This window comes from Haliotis asinina, chromosome 11 (genome assembly GCF_037392515.1).
Source record: "Haliotis asinina isolate JCU_RB_2024 chromosome 11, JCU_Hal_asi_v2, whole genome shotgun sequence".
NCBI classification, from domain to species: Eukaryota; Metazoa; Mollusca; class Gastropoda; order Lepetellida; family Haliotidae; genus Haliotis; species Haliotis asinina.
In genome coordinates, this window is record NC_090290.1 from 42172866 (window position 1) to 42197553 (window position 24688).

At 41.3% G+C, this 24688-nt stretch overlaps 1 protein-coding gene across 1 annotated transcript in view; it reads right to left on the minus strand.

Annotated features, from left to right (window-relative positions):
* LOC137255797 (5-hydroxytryptamine receptor-like) overlaps positions 1–15201 on the minus strand; it is a 131840-nt gene extending 116639 nt beyond the window's left edge. The window contains exons 1-2 of the mRNA XM_067793338.1: positions 14935–15201; positions 12089–13963 (exon numbers count right to left, since the gene is read on the minus strand). The gene's annotated coding sequence lies outside the window, so the exon portion shown is untranslated. The remainder of the gene's footprint in view (positions 1–12088; positions 13964–14934) is intronic.
* Positions 15202–24688: the final 9487 nt, after the last annotated feature.

The window sequence follows — 24688 nt, forward strand, 5'->3', positions numbered from 1 at the left end:
AACATGTCCTCCTTTGCGACATTTGAGTGTCAGTTGAGGTCAATACCCTACTGTGCTATGACTGTACAAAAGTATCTGTTCAGGATAACGTTCTTTCAGGCATGAAAACTGATTAGGTCTTTTGTGGTGTAAATTCAGATGTGATAAATATGCACATTTGTGGCTAGGCTGTCACAAACCTAGAGCCCCGAACATGATTCTGTTTCACTGATTTGAAGTGCATCTGTAAAGCTTCATCCTCCAGAATGACGGAATTAAACTCATTCGAGAGGCAGATCGGCCTCTGCCTGGTGTCTTTGATGGTTGGCTACCGTCTGCGGTGAATGTCAAGGACGTAGGCGTGACCTCATATGGATGGAGTCGATTCGTGGATGAAAAGAGGTACCCGTGAACGTTTACTTCCGGGTCACGAAAACTCATGGAATGTGTCATTATCGGAAAATGACGCTTTGTTACACATAAGAATTAGTTCCTAGTGTCAACTAGCGAGATGTCCATTCATGTATATAAATTCCTCATTGATCAATGGCTGAAACTAGACTCTCTCTTCAAAACACAACATTCAAGTGATGTTTCAGGAGCTTTGTGTTATCATTCATAACGCCGAGGTAATGGATCAATTCTCTGAAATTAATTTCATAGCTGTGAAAATCCTTTTCGTAAAATGTGCTAGTTTCAATGCGTAAAATCGATATCAAACTTTTATTCAAAAGAGACTTCTGAAATCAAAATGGAAACGTCTGAAACATAATTGCGTGTACAGGAATTAAATATTATAATCAATAATCATAACTAAGATCATATTTCTCCACCTGTGACCTCTAATGTGCGAAGCTGTGGGGTAGTTCTGTGGATAATCCGTTCGCTCTTCACACCGAAGACCTGGGATCGATTTTCCACTTGTGTACAATGTGTCAAACCCATTTCTGGCGTCCACCGGCGTGAAATGAAATATTGCTAAAAGCGGCGTAAAAGTATGCTCATTTAATCTAATGCATCCTGCACTTGGTGAACTAACATCTATTTACACCCGCCCATATACCGATTCAAATTCAATAGGTTGATGTTGAAGAACCCCATAACGCCAATGACACTTTAGTCTGCCATGTGCTCAATCTGACGGGGTGAGGATAACTTACAGTAGTATCTAATTAAGACGCATGGCGGTCATCCGGGTTCTTCTTATCAACTTATCAGGAGTGAACCATTGCTCAGGTTTTACATGTCAGTGGTGCGTGCCGTTAAAAGCATTTTTTACGCGAATGTATATTTCTGTACTTAACATTACGTCGCTTTGGGAATAAGATTTGTATAAGTCAGCTTTCAAGTCATTTATCTTTCAAACATCTCAAACACTTTCAAAGTGTTTCCTACATCAGCTGCCGCCCTAACACCAGCGACTTGATCGGTGTTGAACCAGTAAGTATAGTTAAGGAAGCGAGCTGTAATTCAATGAGCTCTCACGATCCACTAGAAGGTCTGTGTTTTTTTTCAAATGAAGACTCAGGGTTGTCTTTGATTACCTACATGGTCCGACGTCGCTCTTTCCAAAAGCTTTTATAATATCTTGCTTTTTCTGTTTAAAAGAGTCATATTTTATGCATGAATATAATCCATTTATATGTATGTGGTGCCACCATTTCATCACTTGTGCCTCTCCTTTCAGTTCACATCGCGCCGTTTCTAATGAATTCGTAATCGAGAAAGCAATGAGGATTTCCGCAAGATTTGTTCTGTTTCATTCATTATTATCTTCTCTTGACTAACAATGTACAATATCCTTTATTTCTTTATTGCCGTAAAGTAAGCATCAACAGTTCATTTAAAATGATAATCTGAATTCAAGGAACTAGGTTTACAATTTGTGAATTTATGCTTGGTGTGTTGTGACATAAATTCACGAGCAGTGCAAATTCCACAATCTGGAATAAGGTTTGAGTTACGTGTCTATGCGACTTCTGCTTGTATGTCCAGTTTAATGTGTATGCTTCTGCTTGCAGGAATTCAGTGCAAACCACGGTCATTCCTCTTGATTTCATGTTTTATGTCCATTTTGTTTTCTCGGCTTCTGGTTGTGGGAACTAAGTTCAAACTTTCTTTTGACCGTCACTTCGGGTTATATGTCCATTTGGTTGTGCCGACTTCCATTCAGAGCCAACCGACATGAAGATATACGCGGGATTTGATTTATTTTTCATTGATGATTTTCTTCTCTCGACCAACAATACGCGATTGTTTGTATTGCAGCTACCAATCTCTTGACTTTGGGTTGTATTCTCATTTTGTTGTGATAACTTCTGATTGTAGGAATTCATTGCAAACCAGCTTCAACTCTCCCGACTTCAGTTTGAATGTCTGTTTTGTTGTGTCGGCTTCTGGTTATAGTAATTCAGTGCAACCAACTTCATTCCTCTTGACTTCGGGTTGTCTGTCCATTTTGTTGTGATTGTTTGAATTCAGTGCAAACAAACTTCATGCCTTCATTTTGTGGGGAATTCCATGCAGGACAACATTTCTTGACTAAGGTTAGCATTTGGGTTGTATGCCCACTATGCTGTATTGGCTCAGGTTGTGCGGATCATGTGCAGTACAATGCCATACCCCCTGGGAAACAGCCAGCCTTAATGATCGCCAGTAAATGTTATTGTGGTACGGGATGGGATCTACTAAACAGTAATGAGATATGGAAGTTCAATGAGGCCATCCGTGCCTCATTGGTCATAATATACTGACCTGTATAGTTCAATTCTTTCGGTACAGCTAACTACCTAAAGTATCATTGATAAATTGCTTTGGACACAAATAACCTTACGTAAAACGTGTGAACCGGTTTAGGAATCGTCCAGAGAGTTCTTGCAAGTATCGTATTACTAAACATGTCAGCTATTATGACTGTATATGGCTTTAGAATTGAATAGAAAGCATCACGGCGTACCAATGGTAAAGACATCATGTGTATTACATCAAATTGATTATAGAACGAGGTCCGTGATAAATGTGGTTGGACAGCGAGCCAACTACACAGATAATGTCCAGCGTGAGTGAGTGAGGGGGTGCGTTGCCATGAATATTAATTAAAACTGATACGTATGCACTGTGATGAAACGGGTCATTAACATGGCGGCTTATTACATACAGTTTCCGCCGAGGCATAGGCGCTAGTGACGTAATACAGGAGGAGAATCGCTGAATAGTCAGTCAACAATCCAGTAAGTGACTGAAAAAGAAATCATCAACAAAGGTTCAGTGACAACGAAGTATAAGAACGTCTCGTTCAACTTTTCAATTGCAGAATAGTGAGTGGGTGAGTTTGTACTTATGTCGCCTTTAGCAATAGCCCAGCAAATAAGGCTTCACACAATACATCCATGTGGGTATCGAACCCGCGTCTTTAGCGTGGCGAATGGACGCTTTATCCACAAGGCTAGCCCATCGCCCAAACACTTGATTCGAGTGTTCCAATCTAATTCATACCATTAACAGGCTTAATCTTTAGTTCAGTGGATAGAATGTCTGAACGTACTGTAGAAGGCTGTTCCTATAGACGTTAACGTGGTATGTTTTGTTATCCTGCAGATTGATCGACCCCGATTCAAACTCGGGCATGGTATCTCTGGGTGTCACTATAAACCCGACAATTAAGCCCTTATTTTACATAGAAAACGTTGATTACAATAAAATATCGTCAACATATATAATTGTAGTGAGTGCGTGATTTGTTTTACGCTATTTTAGGAATATTCCAGCAATATCACGGCGGTGTACACCAGAAATAGGCTTCACACATTGTACCTATGGGTAAAATCGAAACCAGATCTTCGGCGTGACGAACAAACGCTTTAACCACTGGGCTAGTCCATATCATATGAGTAACTGACCATCATGAGTTATAACCATTCGGGATAAAATTGATTTGCCAAAGCCACCTGTCAGCAGTATCGAATTTCGTTATTTCCCGAGTTCATTGTGTGATACTTTGGGTTCATATTACATACATGCTGGAGTATGTTATCAGTGACAGCTTTCGGTTTAGCGCTACATCACGTTTACATTACGGCGTGTCAGGTTGATGTGGACAGGCTGCTGAAGTGACGTAGGTATGCAACAATCCTGGAATCGCGATTTCGTGATTCCTAGCGCACAAAAGGGAAGCAACTCTCCACAGTACATTTTGGTGCATGGGGTGGAGTTTGCCGCGCCCCAAGTCTGTCTGATTACATGAAGTGAGTTACTCGATGAATGGCTGCAGTTATGTCTCGTATGTGCGTGAGGCACTATCCATCAAGCATGCATAAATGTGCGTACATGTGCAATGTATGTATGTATGTATGTATGTATGTATGTATGTATGTATGTATGTATGTATGTATGTATGTATGTATGTATGTATGTATGTATTTAGTTAGGTGGGCAGGTGTGTATGTACGTGGCTGCGTATGTACGTACGTAGGTATGTATGGCCGTAGATATGTATGTAGGTATGTGTGTGTATTGCATGCATATGTATTCGCATACGCACGCACACACATGCCTATGTGTATGGAAAAACGCATGCAACATGCATAAATGTATGTATGTGTGTGCGTGCGTGTATGTATGTGTGTCAATGTATACGCACACGCAAGCACACACACACACACACATGCCTATGTGCTTGGAAAACGCTATGTAAATACGTAATTGCATGTTATATTGGTGAGAATATTTCAGTCAGTTGGATGTGATTGATACTGATCCGGCAGGTCTTGCTGACAGTGTTCTTCAGGTTGATTTCAGGAATGTGAAGCCTGAGGCTAATGGTGTCACGAGGTATAAAATTCAAGCCAAATATTCCACGTGAGCGTCTATTTTCATACAAAGTTAATATGCTTAATCGCCATCACCTCGCACAAGCAACATCTGCATATCACGTTCCTAATTGGAAATTCTTATGAGTATTTTAATACAACCCACATGCTACACAGTTACGAGTGTATTGTATTTAACACGCTGCGCCATTTTTGGTCATCTGCTGCAGTTGTTCGCCATGTATACTGTTATGACTATGTTTTGCTTAAAAAATGTATCATCTTATTTGTTTATACAAGGTGGACGTTTACTGCTCGTACAAAAAGAATGTCACAAGTAACGAAGCATGTGTCGGCAGCAGGTGTACCGTTATACAACGGTTTATTGAGAAAGTCACCGCCTTATCAATACACCGAGCCAACATATGCCAAGTCTGTTTATTTCTGTCTGTCTTCTCTTAATGTATATATTGTTTTCAATTAATCAACATCGGTTTATGGTGAATCATGTCGTTTAATACATTCCCATGTCATGATAATGTCTCTCTTGGTAAACATAGAATCGTTAAGTAGGAATTCAGCGTACAATGATGTGTCTGATTACGCCCACAGGGGGACGGGAGAATGAACCTTTGCTATATGTAGTCTCTGTATAGTATGTATGCCTCTTGTAAATATAAGTATTGTCTTAATGCCGTATGTATATGTCTGGTCCCATTACCGATGCAGTGTGATATAAGATTTCATTTTTATATACAATAGACCAGGGAACACATCTCGAGACAACAGCAGTGGCCAGTCTGACACCGACACCTCTTCCACATGTACACAATACTGGTCCAAACATCGATGACACCCGATGTAAGTTCTTCAAGGGGGTAAATAAGATAATACATGTTGTCAACAACCACAAACATCAATTCTGCCATACGACACACGTAAACAATCAAGTCTGGTCCAAACAATACGATGCGTGTGGCGTCATACAACAAAGAGCATTTTTAGGAACTTTTCCCAATCTTTGGGACGAACAGTAGCAAGAAAATCCCCTTAACACAACCCGTTTTGTTTGCGCGTGGTTTCCGTTTCAAGAACCTCATTTGGATAACATGAAAACCAAACAGCCAAGCCAATCTGCTAAATGGTTTTCTACCCTTTAGTGGTTGTTGGGACGGTGTGTATCATTTAGTTATATCAATAACCCACAACGGCTCTCATTTTGGAGATAATCTTAATGAATGATAATGATACTATAGGATGACAGGAATATTTTCATTTGAGATACGCATCAGTTCCTTTCATGTCCACATACCGAATTTATGAATATTCTTTTGATGTTTTTTCATCAAATGTCAATAATATATTCTGTGTATCTTGCTTCACGTTTACACGCTAAAGGAAATTATAACGGTAATTAGGCCGAAAAAAATGCCCGTCTGCAAACCTTTGATTAGTTTCAAATAGGTCCTGACAGCATGTAGCTTTGATAAGGTATGTAGCCATGATAAAGCAGATAGCCCTGATAGTGTAAGTAGGTTTGATAACACAGGTGGAACTGATAACGCTCGTAAAGCAGGGTCGGCTTGAGAAAGGATGGCAAATCAGGCGTTCTCTTTTACTCCTTCGACGTCCGTGTAAGGAAGGTGCTGATTGAAAAGGTTTTATTGGTGAGGGTAACGGCATGGGTGTGGATAAGGACGGAGGTTGAGATAAGGACAGGGATGGGGGTAAGGACACGGCGCGAGGGTAAAGCGTAACGACATGGGTGAGGGTACGGACATGGGCGTGCGTAATGACAGGTTGTTGATGTAACGACATGGGTGTGCGTAATCACAAGTGGTTGATTCAACGACATGGGTGAGAGTAAGGGCGGGAGCTGAGGTAAGGACAGGGATGAGGGTAAGGACAGGGGGTGGGTGTAACGACATGGTTGATGACGGCGGTTGGGGTGACGAAATGGGGTCAGGGTGATAACATGGGTGGGGGTAAGGACAGGGGATGAGGGTAATGACAAGGGTGAGGGTAAGGGAGGGTAAGAGCAGGGGTTGAGGGTAACGACCAGGCGTTAGGGGTAAGGATAGGAGGTGAGGGTAACGACATGAGAGAGTGTAAGGACAGGAAGTGAAGGTCACGACACAGGTGAGCTTAGGAACAGAATGTGTGGGTAACGACATGGGTGAGTGTAAGGAGAGGAGGCGACGGTAACGATATGGATGAGTGTAAAGGCAGGAAGAGAGGGTAACGATATGGGTGAGTTTAAGAACAGGACGTGAAGGAAACGACAAGGGTGGGGGTTACGGCGTGGGTGAGGGTAAAGTGTAAAGACATGTGTGAAGGTAGCAATACTGGCACAGGGCTGCTATTCCAAACGCGCTCAGTACTGGACATAATATAGGGTGAAGTCTGAAAATGAGAACACTGGGCTCAGCACTTTGGTTTTATTGCACATTACGTAACTACCGGAAAATAAAATGCGAATATGCGTGCATGTTTCCTGCTGGAGACGAATCCAAACCCGTGTAAATATTACCTCCACGTTAAACCGTAAACGACATTTTAGCACGCAGGGAATATCTCTAATCACTTCGTTGTCACAAAACCTTTTATATTTCATGTTCTGTTTGTATTGATCAGATTCTGCATTCTTTTTGACATGCCATAAACCGGACTAACACCAGAACAATTTGAAGTTAGTTCAGTGCACAGAATAAATGTTCATATTCCATTTGTAATAAATTGCTTTTTGCGACATCCACACAATCCAAACCAGCCTTTGTCACCAGAAACAATCGAAAACGTGACTAGGCAACCGACATAAAGCGTTTTCACAATCGGAATCGACAAGATGTAAACCTTTTTTGACCAATTCCAAAATTGTTCCCACCAACTCACCTCGAGACCCAACGCTCTTAACGGCTAGAAGAAGCAATGTTAATGGCCTTCGGGTGTGGAACTGTAACTTGAAACACTAGACACAAACGCATGTTGTGACATGTGTTAAATCCAAAATAAGTTTCCTTTAAAGACCTAGAGTATTGGCATTATCTGGTTGTGAAATTTTTGTGACTGTTTTGGTTGTTGTTACTTAACTGGATTGGATTCAGCTGAACACAATGTAAGAGAATGGCCTGGTTCAAGACTGCCTCGAATATGAGCGGTGTGTGTGTGTGTGTGTGTGTGTGTGTGTGTGTGTGTGTGTGTGTGTGTGTGTGTGTGTGTGTGTGTGTGTGTGTGTGTGTGTGTGTGTGTGTGTGTGTGTTTGTTCGTGTGTGTGTTAAAGATATTTTTTTATACTACCCCGCTGAATTATCATACTGGGGTTTCATTCCGTCACGCTGCAGTGCGTCCGAGTCGATCCGACAGTATTTCCCTGTTAATATCAGACTCTAACGCCTTATGGTGCTACGCAACGGGATCGAACAATCGTCCATCTCCCTCCGATATGCATTACGCATTTCACCCATGTTGTGATTCGAACCCGATTCATCGGCCTGACGAAGAAATGGTTGATCCACTCGGCTATCCCATAGTTGTCAAAGGATCTCTGATCTTCATGCAGTCGTAAATACAGATTATCTAAAATGAAGACAAACTTTCTCGTGTGTCTGCGTTCAAGAGAAAACACGCTAGTTGCTTGCAATTAACCGCGTCTCGAACAACACATCGAAAAACACCGCGTGTAATAGTGTTGTAGGATTAAAGTGTTCGACATAACGGTAATTCGAGACCAGTGCGAGATGGAAAATCAACGATCACAACCCGAGCAAATCCGATCCGTAGATCCGGGCACGAGGAAGGGACGGAACTCTGGCACATCTGTCATTAAATTGCTTGTATAAACACACAAGGTAATCGATTCTGAAAGCTCCCTACCACAAATACAGGAGAGGTCCACGTAACTCGGCTTCGGCACAGATGCAAACCTAGCAATGAAATCCGAAAGGCCTTATCATCTTCATTTATTATTACACACCGCTGTCCGTACACTATGACTGTCAGAATGCCATTAGACAGCCACGGAGTGGTAATTAACCCCTGAAATAGACGTGATATTGACTCGTGATATGTAATATATATTTACAATCCATACATAATGATTACTTTTACGTAAGTGTGGACATGGGGACATTATAGGTCAATGAAAGGGACATATGCACATAATATGTGTGGTTTGGTAAGTGCCGTTTGTAATTTTTTTTCATGTACAATATCTACAGAGTGCACAGTGTGTGAGTTGTTTAACGAAGCGTACAGTATGTGTGGTGTGGAATAATGTGAACAGCGTGGACGTGTTGTACACCATTTACAGTACTACACTGGCTGTGATACTTCGGTCACACTATTATTGTACAACTTATACAGCTCGCGCGGCGTTATATCACGTGTACAGCGCGCGCAGTGTTGTAATTGTGTACAGTATGTGTGGTTTTGTACATCGTGTGTATTGTGTGCGTAACGATAGAGCCTGCACAGTATCAAAAACATGTGCGGCGCTGTATGAGGCATACAGGGCTTGCGCTATTGTACAATGCGCACAGTACTGTATAACGTTTACAGTATTTGTTTCTATGTACAGTAATGTACAACTTTGTTAACTCTCTTACAAAATGCTGACAGTATTGTATAGCCTTTACAATACGTGCGCTATTGTACAATGTTGACAAGCATTGAATAGCGTTTACAATACGTGCACTGGTGTACAATGTTGACAGTATTGTATAGCGTTTAAAATACATGCGCTGCTCTACAATGTTGACAGTATTGTGTAACATTAACAATACGTGCAATGTTGTACAGTGTTCACAGTATTGTATAGCGTTTACAGTACGTACGCTGTTGTACAATGTTGACAGTATTGTATAACGTTTACAATACGTGAGCTGTTGTACAGTATTGACAAGCATTGAATAGCGTTTACGATAAGTGCTCTGCTGTACAATGTTGACAGTATTGTATAGCGTTTACAATACGTGCGCTGTTGTACAGTGTTGACAAGCATTGAATAGCGTTTACAATAAGTGCGCTATTGTACAATGTCTATGATATTATATATCGCTTACAGTATTTGCGCTGCTGTACAATATGTACAGTATTGTATGGCGTTTACAAATGTTTATGCTGTTACACAATGTTGACTGTGTTGTATAACGTTTACAATCCGTGTGCTGTTGCACCATGTCTGCAGTATTTTATATGGCTTACACTATTTGCGCTGTACAAATATATATATATATATATTATTTACAGAGTTGTACGTGCCTTGATGTACAGTGTTGGCAGTACCGAATAATGTTTATAATACGTGCGTTTTGAATAACGTATACAGTAGTGTATAGCATTTATGAAACGCGCGCTGTTATACACTCTCTTCAAAACACAGTGTTGGTACACTATGCCCTGCAAAACGGTTATTTCCATATACCAGTAATCTCAATGCTTCATAAATGCAATCGCGGGAATACAGCAACAACTTTTCCGTTGTTGTAGGAAAGTTTCGTGACGTTTTCCATAATATACACGTAGCAAGCTATCATATTGATCCCGCCATACAAATGTTAATATTTTTCTCCCTAGCTCTTTAGACTTGTATGTCAAAGTACTTGTAGCAGATAATCACAAAGCAGTTTACAGGACAGACAGTTGTAAACGCTAATTCCCGCAGGAATGGCTCGAGTACATATTACACGGCTTAACAGACTAGCACAACGTCTGAGGGTGACGTGTACTCGGGGTGAGACACTCTAATGCACAAGTGCATCCTTGAAAGTGAGTCTGTGTGGAATTTGAAGAATTTGACACTCACATTATGATCATGGCTCCATTGAAAAAAAGCCATGAATGCAGAGCTGTTCTCGGCCGTTGTACGAAGTGCTACGGCGGTTTTATCTATAACCATAGCTAAAACAACATCTGTGTTTTATTAAAACTAATAAAACAGTGTACTTAAAGACAGCGATTACGAAACAAAGTATCCCAGTTTCAGCCTCCTACAAGATCTGAAGGGTTAGAGCCATACTTGCCAGCGTCTAGGGAACAATGTCCATTAACGTCAATGTGCCTCTCTTGGATGTGACAGTTCGAATTACATTTGTATTATAATCAACGCTAATCAGACACACATTGGACTAATAGAATTAGGGTGTGTAATTTTCTGATAGTTCCGTATACATTGGTCCAAGCCGTCAACGCTAGCTGAAGAATTGTCATGAAACAGTGAGTGACAGCGATTTTACCCCCCTTTTACCTGATGTCTTTTAACACTGAATATTCCAGAAATATCACGGCGAGGGACACGAGAAATGGGCTCCACACATTGTACCCTTGTGGGGAATACAACCCGATCCAACGATCCAACGCTTTAACTACTAAGCCATCCCACTGCCCCTCTCGACATTGAGTCCATGTTGTGTTAAAGGTGAAGTACAGGTAGACTTGTAGGTTATGGTCACCTAAAGTCAGTGATAGCACCGCTTTCTAAATGACAGTTACAATGTGATATTACGGGAGAATTTTCATTTTCTCCAGTATCCTTTGAAACTGTTTACGTTGAGTATAAGATGGAAAATACGCCCATGGCATGAGGCCTTAACTCTATTTCTTTAGGTTTGAGGTCGGTCGTTTTGTTTTAGAGTGTGTCTTGAGATAAACATAGGTGTAATCAACAACGACGTTCTTCGCTACGTCTCGTTGCACACTAGCGACAATAGACCCTGTATTTGCAAGTTATATCCAATATCCGTGTGTGTGTTTTTCCAGTTAAATGTAACGTAAAAAGAAAATACAACAGGTGCAACGAGTTTACAGGGTGCAATTAAATCATAACAAAACTCGGTTGTTTCAATAAACTGAGTAATTGAATGGGGATGATGTAATTTCGTTTTTAACTGTTTCATTGCGGTTGTCTTTGATCATTTGTTGGTATCTACGTCGCATGCCGTGACTCACTAGACAACTTAGATACGGTTTTCGAACTGATATTAAAGCATTAGCGTATCTGTACACGTATAAACAGACAATTAAGATTAGGCACCGAAGTAGTTTGGACTGCGTTTGAACAGACAGTACTGTCCGTGTCTAGCGAACAAAACTCAAACTTGAAAAGAGTCCAACAAATTAATTTTCAAATAAAACAAAACAAAATTCTAATGCCGAAAAGAAAAAAAAACACGCGTCATGTTTGCATCTGACCCATGATGTTGCGTATGTAGGAACGTAAATATTGACTATTGTTTAAACAAACGTTCCAGGAACGAGAGTATCAACATGTCAACATTATTAATACATTGAGACAAGTTTCTTACCTTGGACAAAGAATTCCAACATGTTCCTAGTTCGTTTTAATTCCAATTCCCTCTTTCTGGTGTATCCTCATTCGTCATTCCCCTCATACAGCGGAGTGATACAGTGATACCTTGACTTCTCACTCATAGCTTGATTGATCACTTCTCACAAACAGTTAGTACCTTATCCGAAATACACCAACAGTCTAATAGACCAGTATGTGAAGCAGGATTTTGTGGGCATGCTTGTTATCACGTGATTTTGTGCAGCCAATCAAAGACTAGTACCAGTACGCGGCCGAGACCAAGGGCCAACCGACAGTAACGGTATACACGTATAGTTGCTTCGTCGTATCGATCAGTTTCTGTAGCAATCGGCGTTATCTCTCGTCTATGACAGCATGATAATCTCAACCAATGCCACTTACAGCACAACCAGGTGAGCTTGGATAAACTGATTTTACTGGAAGTTGCAGCGGGCAAGCTGCAGCAATATATATGTACAGGAACACCAGCAGTTATAGTAAAACGATTGGGCAGTTCGAGGGTGAGAGTTTTGACTTCTGCTATCACTGGAGTCCACGCGGTGCCGACTTCCGTTCACAACCTGCAGCAGTCCTGTTTGAAACATCACCTCCCTCTGCCAATCAATCATAAATCACACGCCCCTATACACGAGCAGACGATAATCCATTGACAGACTAGCAGAGGACAGTTCATTGAAACACGAGCAGACAATTCCTTGATCTATGAGCAGACGACAATGACTTCAGATAAAAACACCTCGTCGCGTGATTACAAAGTTTCATACATGCATAGCTACAATTTCCTTTGCTATTGTGTCAACTGAATGATACCTGTGAGACAAGGGACAGTAGTCTCGCTCCGCGTGACTACACACACACTATAAGCCTTGATCGTCGAAGTTGGAGATCTGTCAGCCACAATGGTATTGTGACTAATGCATATGTGACTTCCTGTGATGTTGCTGAATATGCCCGGGACAGAGAAACACTTGCTGGTCTTCTTCCAGGCGTGGGGTTATCTATGTACTGCAAGATCGCCTTCGCACCCTTAAATGTCTACATTTCAAGTCTTAGGGTCATTAGCTCGACAGAAACGTTCGATAGGGAACACAGATTCAGAATCGTCGGTATTTTTTTTTCCTTTTTCGAAATGACAGCACCTTTGATCAAGCAGGTTATTAAACGATATCTAATGCCAGTTCAAGCGTTATAAAACAAAGCAATGTTTTTCTCAAATGGATTTGGTACGCAACTGTACGAACAAAATCTTCTGTCCAGCCTCAGTGAATATAGAAGTGAATGGGTGGTTGTCTCCCTCGTCCTCGTGTCAGATCCTGAGAAATGGCACTGAATTGTCCGTATCTGTAATTGTTCACATTCCTGGGGGCTAGTTTCACGACCAGTATGGCAGAGAATGCAAACAAACCCTGTTTGTACCACATACAAATGTATCCAGCTACTAAACAATATGAAACTGGCACTGGGAGACGTTTGGTGATTTTGGGCAAACACCGGACCCGAGAGAATTGGAACAGAGAAGCCGTACACACTTCCAATGCAAAGTTATTAGCCCTGGTCGGTAGCTGCAGTCAAGATGGTGGATCTGTAACAGGATTTCTTGGTCAGCTTGACTAATAAGAATGTTCTTTATCACATTTAAACCATCAAGGGACGATGACCTCCCTACATCAAGTCAGGTGCTTGCTGACTGTGATCCCAAAAGGTGCATCTCGGTCGCTTCATGAAGGACTGTTCGCCATTCCTCACTGCGTATATTGACAATGACGTGCCCTCGAAGAATGTTCTGGTGAAAGTACTGTTTCTTGGTTGTGGTGTTCTGTTTGACCTCTGCGGGATGGCATGTCAATGTCTAAAACAGAACTTGATTATACCGTCAAGTCAATAACGACATCAGGACACTTCAGACCAATAAACAGGGCGTAGTTAGATTCTGGAAAAGCGATTGAAGCCCCAAAAGTGTTTATGAATCCTTATAAAACAGACCACGGAACTTTAAAAAAATGAACTCCAGTGTCTCATCACGATAGTTTTAGAAAAGACCATTGTTCAAAGTGTTTCTACTTTGACAGGTCATAAGTACGGAAATGTTACTATGACCCTCAGCTGAAAATAGACGTGCTTACTTTTAACAATTCTATAAACATCAACCTCATAGTGAAACATTAAAATATATTTGCAAACCCTTTTACAACTCTTAGAAGTGAAAACTAAACTCAGGAATATAACTGTTTATGAGCTGTTATGATTTATTGCACTTATTGTTATGATTTAAAGATTAAATAGCGATGATGCATGTTCCATACATAGTTGAATTCTACTTTGTATTAGCCTCTCAGCATAGATTGCTTGTTTGTTTGTTTGTTTGTTTACAGACTGGAATATTTCCAGACTCATCTCACAGAGCTAGAATATTACTGAGTGCTGACAAGCAAATACTGTTTGTTGCAATTCCATACAAGACAAGCCATTTGGTTTTTTGCGTCGTGCTGTCAACTTAAGAGTCCAAATCCTATAAAGAACATTTGCTAAAGCCCCGTTCTCTTAATGACAAATATCTCTTTTTTTAATATTGGAAAGGAATTGTGAAGCGCGCTTGTCGTTAAAAGAGAAAGAATAATGCATTTTGTACTCATTTCTCTATCTATGTACCTTAAAACATACATTTTCTACGTCAAGTAGTCTGTGCACGATGTTAAATAGCCCTGACATACGAAAAAAGAGCATATTAAGAGAACAAGAAACATAATCTACTGCGTAATACATATGAACTTTTACATGATGTAAGAAGTACGTGTTCAGAACAAATAAAAAGACTAGTACCTTATGTCAAGTAAATCCCAGAATGTCATGACATCATCGCTGCTGTCAACGTTCACGACAGCGCCGGCAGCGATGAATACGCTTTCAGGAAAACAGCAGAACACGGAGAACAATCGTGCCCGTTGGCTGGAACCGAAAAGCTATCCTGCCGACAACGAGGGAATCTCTCCCTGCTTGTGGACATGGCCCCATCGATTGTTGGCAATCTCGAGTCCGCTTCAGTCACCGGCGTAAGGAATTACCATTCCTGCAACTACCTCCGGGAATGGTTCGGAAAGGCTGTCTTTGGACTACTTTTCCATACAATTTATCATTTACAATAGATAGGATTAATTGTGAGGAGGAAGCCAAGCGAATCAATTGCGGTTATATAACACTTTGTCAACATTGTACTAGAACGATGTACCCCTGGCGTCTCCATAAACTCTTGTGACGTTTAGCTTACGGTTCATCTAACCTTATACGATTTTCCGTCAGTTGGAAAATTTTGGCAAAATATTTCGGCAGCAGATTAAAGCTGATAGAGCGGCTTCGGGGACGTGAATGTGATTGGGGATCTCGCAGATGACGACTCTGACGTCTCAGCGAGGCGAAGACTGGATGCTTCTGCCGCGACTGTAATTACCCCGAGTTCCAATAGCCAGAAATGCTGGTCGTTGCGGCAATTCAGCTTTATTGACACCAGTGCGATATGTATTCCTGCTGCGAACTTCGATTGTAATATAATCCCATGGTATTGCTGATTATTATAAAAAAAATGGACGCTCGATATGTTTTGTTGGAAATGGTGTTCTCTTGTTGAATAAAATATTTGTTATATTTTGTGTATACCCGATGATGCTCCTGACCCATTTCGATTATTGTCAAGATGAAAAGAGGAATGACTGTTATTGCCCGAGCCTGAAGGACATTCTCAAGAGCATTTAGGTGAGTGAGTGAGTGAGTGAGTGAGCGAGTGAGCGAGTGGGTTGTTTTACGTCGCTTTTAGCAATATTCTAGCAATATCACGGCGGGGGACACCAGAAATGGACTGCGCACATTGGACCCATGCCTAGCATTTAGATGAGTGAGTGAGTTGGTTTCAAAGAGTCCTCCACTTTAATCAAACAACACTGTGTCGAAGATTGCGGGACCGACATAAGTACTTCGAGTTATCCGATATTTGAAATATCCGAAATTTAACGAAACTACGAAAATACACTGACGAAGCAGTTACTTCCAGACAAAATTAAATGCGGCACAATGGTGCGACACAGTAGTGTCGCTTTGAGCGCGTGAGTATGGTTTTGCGCCGCTTGGACATACATTGGATATAAATTATAATTTGGATGTATAGTTTTCTGATAATTGCGTATGCATCGGTATAAGCCAGTGCTAGAGCATGAGTGATCTCGAAACATTGTGTGAGTGTGGTTTTACGCCGCTTTCAACACTATTCATCGTATTCCAAGCACGCAGCTGCAGATAGATGCTCATATGATTGATCATCGGATTGTCTGGCCCAGACTCGCATATTTACAGAGGTCCTGTATGTAGATGGAATATTGTTAAACAACAAACAGACCAATACATTCTTCGCCATGAATCGAAAAATGAAAGGACTCCCTCGGCTTTCTAAACATTCAACATACCCTTCTTTCATGTGTAGCGAATGTTTTGGGTCAGGTTCTATGACCCGCGGGCTGCGTGACATTGACGAGCATGCGTCACCCGATTGCCCGGCCCAAACCCTAACGTCCCGCCACTGTGATTCAACTGAAATGTATTACTTTTGCTAGTTTCGGTAGTGCCGCATTCAGCATTTTATGGCGGCGGTGTGCACATGACGGGACCAGACGATTCAGTGATTGACATCATGATCATCGATCTACGTCACTGGTATATTACTGAATGTGACCTAAAAACAACAAACAACAAACAATGCTAAGCCGTCCGAACGTTCTGCAACAACACATAACCTGTGTTTTCTTTATTGACAACATTTAGTTTCATGAGGGTGTGCGATTTGGTAGTACAGTAGTGTTCACCAAGTCGGTCATGCTTTCAAACGGTAATGTGACATCTGAGATGAGTGAAAAGCGTAATATACTCTTCAACAAAGAAACGCAAAACAATATTACTGACCTCGAAATAAGTATTCATTCTGAAATACAATAGTCGAAATGATGCATAGTTGCCCTCATTTGAACCAAGTCCCTTTACAGAAACTAGAAAGCCAAGGGTACAAGGTCTAGGTCACCTGCAGTCAATAACGTGTATGTCCGCTCCGAGCATTGAGAACTGCCTGACACCTTCTCCCCATGGACGCAATCAAAGATTGAATTACCGCGCGGGGAACGGTGACCCACTCGACTTGCAGCGCTGAAGTCAGCTGCGGGAGAGTTTATGGCTGCGGTTGTCAAAGTCTTCTATACAACTCATCTCACAAATGTTCTAACGTGTTCAAGTCTGGAGGGCAAAGAAAAGCAGGGCGTGTATTCACATGCTGAAATAAACCGTTGGCGTTGACAATGACTTGGATGACGGCGGTTGGATTGTTTTTGACGACGCAGCACTATTCCAGCTGTTTGTCGCTGGTCTGTAAATAATCCAATCTGGACCAGAGAAACCAGTGATCCGCATCATGAGCATCGATGTACGCCACTGACATATGCTGACATGTGTCAACCAAATCAGGGAGCCTGACTGCCTGTTTCCTTTAGTCGCCTCTCGCGAAAAGCATAGGTTGATAAAGACCAATTCCTATTCCGAGCGTCACAGGTTTGGATAGCGTGAGGCAAGATGTGTGAGCTGATAGGTTATTAGTTATATCTGGGTATGTTTTATATGTCATTCCGAACCATCACACGGTCACTCCTCTATGCAACTGGCGCCACTAATGTCGCTGTTGACGATGGTGACGTGTCAGAATGACTTCTCGAGGTAGATGTTTGACTTGAAGAACCGTCTCCTGTTCTGAAATGCCTTGCTCGGTATTGTCCTCAGGCCGTGTATTGCCGATGCGGGCAAGTATTGGGGTGCTAGTCGCAATTGCCTCATGTCAGTCAGTATGATACCTGTGTATCATAATGCTACTGAGTGAGTGAGTCATGCGTGTGTGTGTGTATGGGGAGAGGAGGGGGAGCATTCGTGCGTGAGTGAGTGAGTGAGGGTAATAAGAAAGTGGTATGCGTCCATTTGTATGAAATGTTGTCCTACCTTCACACCTACACAACGTTAGTAAACTGATTCCTGTGACACTTGCACACTTACACTGTGTCAATTTTGAGGCATTTGGATCAGTTTGGAAGTGCAACCTCAGGCATATATGGTGTACACCCATTGTTTAAAATCAACCTGACATATTCTGTAAGCAAAATCCTGATTCATCATCACACCTGTCCTCCGCCAAATAGTCCAAAGGTTCCTTTCACGAAGCAACTATGGGCAACCTTAACTTTCATCGTTTAACATTACTCTAAGCTTACCTTAGTGACTTTCGATCATCACAATGCTTTGTGAAAGAAGGCCAAGGTGTATAGTCTTAAACTACAATTACTAAACCACCCCCACCACACCGTACCTGCGCTCCCCACCCCCACCACACCCATCGCATTTCGCCCCCCATCGTTTTCCACTATATGGTGCCACCTATCATGTTATATTTAAAAGATATCATTCTGCAACGTCTACTGTTATGTTTTTGTCATGCACATGTCTCTAGAACTACACCACCAGGAAACCATCAAGTTCGTTATTCCAAAGGACACTGTCAATGTTACAACCCACGTGCGTAATTGTAGCAATGTGAGGGCAGTTCGAAGCATCTGTTGTCTTGCGATTTAAAATGTCAGCCGTTGGTATTTTGAAATAACTGATCTTCCACACCTGCACTACACTCTTGTCCTACTTTCACCAACACAATGTCAGTAAACTGATTCCTGTGACACTTGTACATTGATGAGTGAGTAAACCGTTTGCTGTGCTACTTTCCCCCTACATTATGCGATCCCTGTGACACTTGTACATATATACAATGTCAGTAAAGTGATTCTTGTGACACGAGTGCGTCTACACTATGTCAGTAAACGGATTCCTGTAACACATGTACATCTATACAATGTCAGTAAAAGTATCCCTGTGAGACTTGTACCTCTATACAATGTCCGTAAACTGATCTCTGTGACACTGGTGCATCTATATAATGTCAGTAAACTTATCCCTGTGAGAATTGTACATCTATACAATGTCAGCAAACTTATGCCTGTGAGACTTGTACATCTACACAATGTCCGTACACTGATCCCTGTGACACTGGTACATCTATACAATGTCAGTAAACTTATCCCTGTGAGACTTGTACATCTATACAATGTCCGTAAACTGATTCCTGTAACACATGTACAGCTATACAATGTCAGTAAACTGATTCCTGTGACTCGTGTGCATCTATACAATGTCCGAAAACTGACTACTGTGACACTCGTACATCTACAATGTATCAGTAACGTGATTACCGCGACACCTTTACATCTACAGTGTATCAATAAAGTGATTACTGACACACCTTTACATCTACAATGTATCAGTAAAGTGGTTCCTGTGACATTTTTACATCTAATATGTATCAGTAAAGGGATCTGTGTGAATTCTAAACACCTGATAGCAGTAAATTAGATTTTGCAATCACCCTTCGAGGGAACAAAGGCTCCAGACAGGTTGTTGGCGTAGGCTGAACCGAGGTTGATATGGTTTATGTACACCAGCTGGTGTTCCTATGAGTAAAGGAACGTGGTTTCAGACTGGATTTGTCACCAGAGCACCCGTGGTATTGAAATGTTGAAAATCCAGGTTCCCTCTCTTAGCGTCCCCATCTACATTTACTTATTCCCTGTTATAAGAAAATTTCACATGTGAACCATATGTACGTTGTATCAGTATTGAGAAAGTAAGAATATCCCCGTCACAGTTTCATTCCGTTTTTTACGATTTAAGTTGTTGTAAGAGAAAGTTTCTTAAGAAATCTAATGAGTGCAAATATGTTAATTGAATGTCTTGAAATATGAATACCATATTCTGCTAATTTGTGATTATCATGGAAACCTTAGAAGCAAATATATACCCAGTTAACTAAACTACCGTCAAAACATAAATTCATCCAAATATTGTCAACTTTTAACCAGATATTTATAGAAAAAATTGCTTTATTTATCTACCCTGTCATTTTGAAGAGAAATCCACTGTGCTGTTAAACTGTACATATGCTTGAACTATTTGCCTGTGGCCTTCAGACCTCGATAAAGATTGATTCTGGATGAACAAAAGGTCCACATCCATGAGTGAGTGTGTAGTTTTACATCGCTTTAGAAATATTCCGGCCATATCCTTGGGCAAGTGACGTCAGAAATGCCCTTTTCACAATGGTAAATCGAACCCGGGTTTGGGGAGTGACGAGCGAACACCCTGACCACTAGGTTACTCCACAGTACCTCAGAGAATGATCAAGGTGGTTCCCATCACTGAGTTCTGAAGCGGGAAAGCTAGAAATATTATATGCCTTGCACTGTGTAAACTTATTATCTTCCATGAAACATTCATTACAACTGAAATGATAAACGGTTGGAACTGTTACACTCGCCATCTGTCATATTGGAATAGGGGCGGAGGAGAATAGAATTGCGTTGTACATGCAATCGACAGCTGATTGAAATTTAAAAAGAACGTCGATTTCAAAATAAAATAACAGTTTTAATTGAAAACATATGTGTCTCTTTTTATTAACAACGACCAAGTGTCGTGATGTCGTCGGGTGATATCACTGTCATTTGCACTAACAGTCTTTGTGTGTGTGTGTGTGTGTGTGTGTGTGTGCTTGAGTGTGCGCGAGCGTACGTGAGGGTGTTTTCTTTCCTTTGTTGCTATCATTTTGCTTGTGTCTTTGTTTTGTTTGTTCTGTGTTTGTTGTTTTGTTTATTTACACGAAGTTCTGTACAAAAGTACATTTCCACGTCACCTAACTCTGTCGTCGATTTTCTGGTCCAGACTCGATTATTTATACACGTAGCTGGAATATTGCTGAGTGCGGCAAAAAACTAAACTCACACTCACTCACTCACTCACTCACTCTGTTCATACATGTATTATGTCGCTCCATTAATATGTTGCTCCATCCATGACGTCTATGCAGGCGTCTCAATGCAGGGAAAAATCTTGGACCTAACTCGCCTCTCGCAGACAATTAACGCTTGTTTGGTTAGATACCCTCCTCAGGCTTGGCATATGTATGAACCTCAGTCTCAGGGATATATGCATGACGATGACGGAGATGAACGTCCCTAAAGCAGAGGTGGTGACATTTGGTCTGCCACTTCTCGGGTTGATTTGAACTGAGACGTGCATGTCAGTGCCATAAACGTGATGTGTTGTACTGCCAAAAACTACTGAACGCTTAGGTGCAACCCAGACTAGGGCACTTCTCGGGTTGGGTTGAACTGAGACGTGCATGTCAGTGCCATAAACTTGATGTGTTGTACTGCCGAAAACTACTGAACGCTTAGGTGCAACCCAGATTGGGGCACTTCTCGGGTTGGGTTGAACTGAGACGTGCATGTCAGTGCCATAAACATGATGCGTTGTACTGCCGAAAACTACTGAACGCTTAGGTGCAACCCAGACTGGGGCACTTCTCGGGTTGGGTTGAACTGAGACGTGCATGCCAGTGCCATAAACGTGATGTGTTGTACTGCCGAAAACTACTGAACGCAACCCAGACTAGGGCACCGAAGCTATCAATCGTCCAATGGCCACGTTGCGAGTGAAATTAGGTTTACGTCGCTTGAGGGCTCACTCGTCACAACCTTGGTGAAGCCCATTTCAGGTGTCCACCGTTGTGATATTACTGGAATATTGCTAAAGGCGGCGTCAAACTAAACTCACTCACTCACAAATTGAAATACCTTATAAACCAACCACCAAATGTATAATCAAATGTATTGATCAAAAACTATATCCTGCATTTTATTAGATTTGTGATTCAACATTCTTAATATCTCCCAAAACCTGTTTTTCATATTTTGTGTTCTTAAATGTGATGTAAATAATATCCTTTCCTCGATACATCTATATACTCTGCTACTGCACGTCTTTCCAAATGACGATATTTAGATTAACTTCAATCCAATATTGGGTACAGTGATGTTAGCAACATAAATTCCTGTACGTACATCTATAGATCGGGCTTCTACGGATAGTTCCAAATAACTATAATTAGATTAACGTCAGACCAATAATGGATATAAAATGCGATTTTAATAGCATACATTCCCGTTGGTACACCTATATACCATGCTTGTACAGATATTCCAAGTAACCCTAATTAGATTAACTTCAATCCTATAATGGATATAAACAGTCAGACAACAGCTGGTACTCTCAGTGACTCTCAGACGAAATCTCCGAGAAAGGAGACAAGTGTAAATTATTCAGTAAACTCTAGTACGATGTACTGATGCACGCTGGGCAGGGTAGGCACTTGCCCCAAGGCCGGTAATTATAGTTGGAAGCTTGATACCTGCTTGTGCTTCCAGTGCGCGCCGACAAGCTCAGTTTACAAACGGAATAGAGGAATTTCTGGAGATTGTTCCAACGGCCGTTAGACACATGATCCGGTTTAGTTAATGCTAGCGTATCTGGAGGATTAACGGGATTAGCTATGCTGATCTACTGTTTCTTATTTACACCATTAAACTGGACACAATTATGCATCACTCGTCGGCATGAGGTTCTGATTAGTGCATACTGACCGCACACTTCTAGACACTTGTTTACCCGGAGTTGTTTTGTTATTGGTTATAGCTTTGTTCTGCGGGCGGGTTACTGTTTATTTCATTTTAATAATATTTGTGTATTTGTTGTTATAGCTATATGGTCTGTAAAAATACTTGATTCTAGGCCGAAAATCCTGTGATCAATATCATAAGCATCGAAATACGAAACTGGGATACGGTGGTATGCCCTGTATCTGCAAAACACTCTCACACACACACACACACACACACACACACACACACACACACACACACACACACACACACACACACACACACACACACACACACACACACACACACGCATTCAATGAGGTAATCGGTGAGGACGTAGAAGCATTTATTCAAAAGGTACCGATACAGCATTCAATCACAACAAAAAAAACTTAGTTATTGGATACTGGGTAATGTAGGTTTCCGCTAGGTTTCAGTGTACGGAAACAGACAATCAGAGTTTCCGCATAGTTTCCAAAACTGAAACTAACAAGTTTAAATTTTGTTTCCGTCATGTTTCCTCAACTGAAACTATAGTTGAGAGTTGCCATTTAGTTTCAGTTCACTAAAATAGTTATATCAAAAGCAACCCAGTTTCTGCTATTGTTAAAGTACACCAGATATTAAATGTTCAAGATATGGATGTTTTTTACGTACCTTTTATTCCGTGGGTGAAGGGTAGCCTAGTGGTTAAAACTTTCGTTCATCAGGCGGATGACCCGTGTTCGATTCCCCACAAGGGTACAATGTGTGGAGCCCATTTCTGGTGTCCCCCGCCGTGATATTTCTGGAATATTGTGTGTTTAAAGACAGTTACAAATAGCGTAAAATCGCAGTCACTCACTGTTTCGTGACAACTGATCATATAGCGTTGACGGCTGATACCAATGTATACGGAACTAGCAGAAAAATACACACCCTAATTCTATTAGTCCAATGTCTGTCTGATTAGCGTTGATTATAATACAAATGTAATTCGAACTGTCACATTCAGGAGAGGCGCATTGATGTTAATGGGCATTGCTCCCCAGACGACGTGATATTGCTGGAATTTTGCTGGAATATTGCTAAAAGCGACGTGAAACCAAACTCACTCACTTACTCACTCACTCCAATGAATGAGGTGAGTTAAACCGCAGATTGCCTGACAAAAGCTCCACAAGACAGAAGCCCCACAGACAAAAGCCCCTTTGGACAAAAGCATAAGACATCTCAGACGAAAGCCCCAGATAATATATACGAAAACAATTCAGATTTAGTATGATTTATTCATATCTTAATATCAAACATCAACATAGCATTTGAACACATATTGTCTGAGCAGCACTACTTTTCAGATCAAACCTGATACTGAAAATTGTCACATCATATTTCTTAAATACAGCCCTAGTTACATCTTACTCTAATCTTACAGTGTGTATGACATGGGTGTTCTCCTTGTGCAGTTGTGACAAGTTCCAATAATATTAATATTTGTATTTTTCGCCATGTGCTCTGGGTGAGGTGGTAAAAACAACCTTTGGTCTTCATGTGATTTCCAAATACAGGCAAAACTGCTCTCATGGTAACCATCTCAAAGTCACTGACTACAACAGAGTTTGCATACCCTTTTTAACAGAGAAGACCCTGTTAACATTCACTGTGTTCATTAATCCTTCCTCAAACCGTCCTTGAAAAAACACAACACTTGAGTGTCTTAATTAATCCACAGTTCCTCAAGACTCAACTCCTCCTCAAGCCCCACTTCATACCCAGATCACATAGAGAAAACATAGTATGGGGCTTCTGTCTTGTGGGGCTTCTGTCTTGCGGGGCTTCTGTCTCATGTATTTTTGTCCAAAGGGTCTTTTGTCCAAAGTGGCTTTTGTCCAAAGTGGCTTTTGTCCGAGGGACTTTTTTCTGTGGGACTTCTGTCTTGTGGGGCTTCTGTCTCATGTATTTTTGTCCATAGGGTC